Source organism: Lepus europaeus, chromosome 12, assembly GCF_033115175.1.
Source record: "Lepus europaeus isolate LE1 chromosome 12, mLepTim1.pri, whole genome shotgun sequence".
Lineage (NCBI taxonomy): Eukaryota > Metazoa > Chordata > Mammalia > Lagomorpha > Leporidae > Lepus > Lepus europaeus.
The window spans coordinates 3,955,235-3,958,429 of record NC_084838.1 but is presented as its reverse complement, the minus strand read 5'-3'; positions in this window follow the sequence as shown (position 1 = coordinate 3,958,429).

The window sequence follows — 3,195 nt, the reverse complement described above, 5'->3', positions numbered from 1 at the left end:
AACACCTGTTCCTTCAGCCCCGCCTCCTCCTGACCTTCCAATATTTGCTGTTGAAGAAATGTATTTTAGTTCCTGATCAGTTTGGTTTTTATTTATTACAATTTTTACCCAGTCTCTTTAAAACACACACACACACACACACACAAGAACAAATGATTCTCAGTGGTACTAAGTTTCTGCCTTTGCTATTGAGAAAACAAAAAAACAGCTTCAAAAACATTTATCTTCAAGTTTCAAGAAATTTTGAAAAATACTGGTTTGAGCATGATACAACTTTAAATTCAACAGCGTTGGAAAAACCATAGCGGTCTGTGTGGACATTTGTTGTGCTCCTTGGGATGGCGTTGTATTATGTAAGCTAACAGCTCAAGGCCAGTCTAGCTCAAGGCCAGTCTAGCTCAAGGCCAGTCTAGCTCAAGGCCAGGCTCTTCATTTGGAATGCGTAGGCACAAATGCACATCTCAACAAGTCTTCTGGAGTCCCAGGCGGGGAAGAGTCCGCTCTGCCCTGACAGCTCCGTGTTGTGTCCTCTGCTTGTGTCGTTAGTCCCACGTTCATGCACTCATTTCTTCTTCCAAGACGGCTTCCTTCTCCGGCTTTTCTGAGGTAGAACTGACGTCCAACAAACTACACAGATTTGACGCGTACAACCTGGGGCCGTCGCCACAGACAACACATCTCCCTCAGCCTCACAGGTTTCCTGGTGCCCCCTCCCAGTCCGTCTTTCCCACCTCCCACTCCCCACGGCATGCAACCACTCTTCTGTTGCTAGAGCCTAGTTTCCACTTTCTAGAATTTTCTTTTTCTTTTTCTTTTTCTTTTTTTTTTTTTTTTTTGACAGGCAGAGTGGATAGTGAGAGAGAGAGAGAGAGAGAGAGAGAAAGATCTTCCTTTTTGCTCTTGGTTCACCCTCCAATGGCCGCTGCGGCCGGCGCATCGCGCTGATCCGAAGCCAGGAGCCGGGTGCTTCTCCTGGTCTCCCATGGGGTGCAGGGCCCAAGGACTTGGGCCATCCTCCACTGCCTTCCCGGGCCATAGCAGAGAACTGGCCTGGAAGAGGGGCAACCGGGATAGAATCTGGCGTCCCGACCGGGACTAGAACCCAGTGTGCCGGCACCACAAGGCAGAGGATTAGCCTGTTAAGCCACAGCGCCGGCCCACTTTCTAGAATTTTCTACAAATTGAATCATGCAGTAGGGACTCTTGGTCTGGCTTCCGCTCTTCAGCCCACTTACCTGAGACGAGACGTGCTGTGCAGCGCATCCAGGGCTCATCACCCCTCCTCTGTCCTCAGAGTAGCACTGCCCGGCCCACTGCCTCCCCGGACACGGGCCCTGTGACTCCCTCAGGCGACCTGGGGTCACCTCTGCATCTCCAGATCTCTGAGTCACATCCGCAGGGTCTCTTTGGCCGTGTCAGGTAACACAGCCACAGGTTGTGGGGGGTAGGGGTGACCTTGGGGGCCATTATCCTGTCCGGTCACGGCTGCACACGTGTGAGCGTGGACGTGAGCTTCCGTTCCCCAGGAGTGGGATGGCTGCTCCGCTATGGGAAGTGTGCGGTTCGCATTCTAAGAAGCTGCCGGACAGATGTGCAGAGCGGCTGTGCTCCTGGCCCCAGCACCTGTGAGTTCTGGGCGCAGGGGTCAGGGTTTAACAGTCTGGTGATGTGAAGTAGAAACTCACTCTGGGTGTTTTGTTATTTGTGGGTTTTTTTTTTAAGATTTATTTTATTTATTTGAAAGACAGAGTTACACAGAGAGGTAGAGCCAGAGGGAGAGGGAACGGTCTTCCTTCTGGGTTCATTCCCTAGATGACCACAGCGGCCAGCGCTGAGCTGATCCGAAGCTGGAGCCAGGGGCCAGGAGCCAGGAGCTTCTTCCAGGTCTCCCACGTGGGTGCAGAGACCCAGGGACTTGGGCCATCTTCCACTGCTTTCCCAGGCCATAGCAGAGAGCTGGATGGGAAGTGGAGGAGCCAGGACTCAAACTGGCACCCATATGGGATGCAGGCACTGCAGGCTGGGGCTTTAACCCGCTCCGCCACAGCGCCAGCCTCTGTTTTGTTATTTGAAACTTTCTTTTTAAAATTTTTATTTTTCATTTTATTTGAAAGGCTGAGACAGACATCTTGTATCCACTGATTCACCCCCCAAATACCTACAACACCTGCATGTGGTGGTGGGGAGCCAGAGAAGAGTAGATTTGAGAAAGATATTGTTAGAGGTACATCATGGCCACAAAAGACATTCTCACTGGCAGCATGCCATTAAGGTAATAGTAATCTAAAGAATAAGACACAATTGTCTAACATATATATTTTTAATTGACACACTAATTATACATATTTGTGGAGTACAGTGTGACATCTCCACACACGTGTACAATGTGTAGTGAGCAGGTCAGGGTGATTGGCACGTCTGTCATCCCAGACTTGTATCGCTTCTTTGTGATGGGAACATTCTAAGCCTCTCCAGGGGTGGGTGGGGCACCAGGTCCAGCCGGCCCTGGCGATGCCTGCATCCCATACGGGAGTGCCTGTTCCAGTTCTGGCTGCTCCACCTCGGATCCAGCGCCCTGCTAATGTGCCTGGGGAGACAGCAGAAGACGGCCCAAGTACTTCGGCCTTTGCTGCCCATGTGGGAGACCCAGATAGTGTAGGTGCCTGGCTTCAGCTGGACACAGCCACAGCTGTTGTGGGGGAGTGAACCAGGGATGAAAGATCTCTCTCCTCTCTCTCTCTGTCACTCTACCTTTCAAATAAAAAGTAGATCTTTAAAAAAAAAATCCTTCCTACTCCTATTTTGAAAGTCAATTAATTTTTGTCAACCAGTGACCTACTGTGCTATAGAACACTGCTGACTGCCCACCCCTGCACCATTAACCATCCTCTCCCTACTCCCCACCCCACCCCTACCCCCCACTTCCTAGGCTGTGGTAACCACAGCTTCTATCCTGTTCTCCACTTATTGTCATGTGTTTGAAAGGCAGAGACTCGGCGATCTCCCATCCACTGAGTGACCCCCCAAATGCCCTCAGCAGCCAGGGCTGGGCCAGCTGTGGGACCACGACTCAGTCGGGGCCCCGTGTGGGCGGCAGGAACTCCAGCTCTTGAGCCAGCACTGCTGCCCCCGGGGTGTGCATGACAGGAAGCCGGGTCGGGAGCAGAGCTGGGACTCCATGTGGGACACTCAACT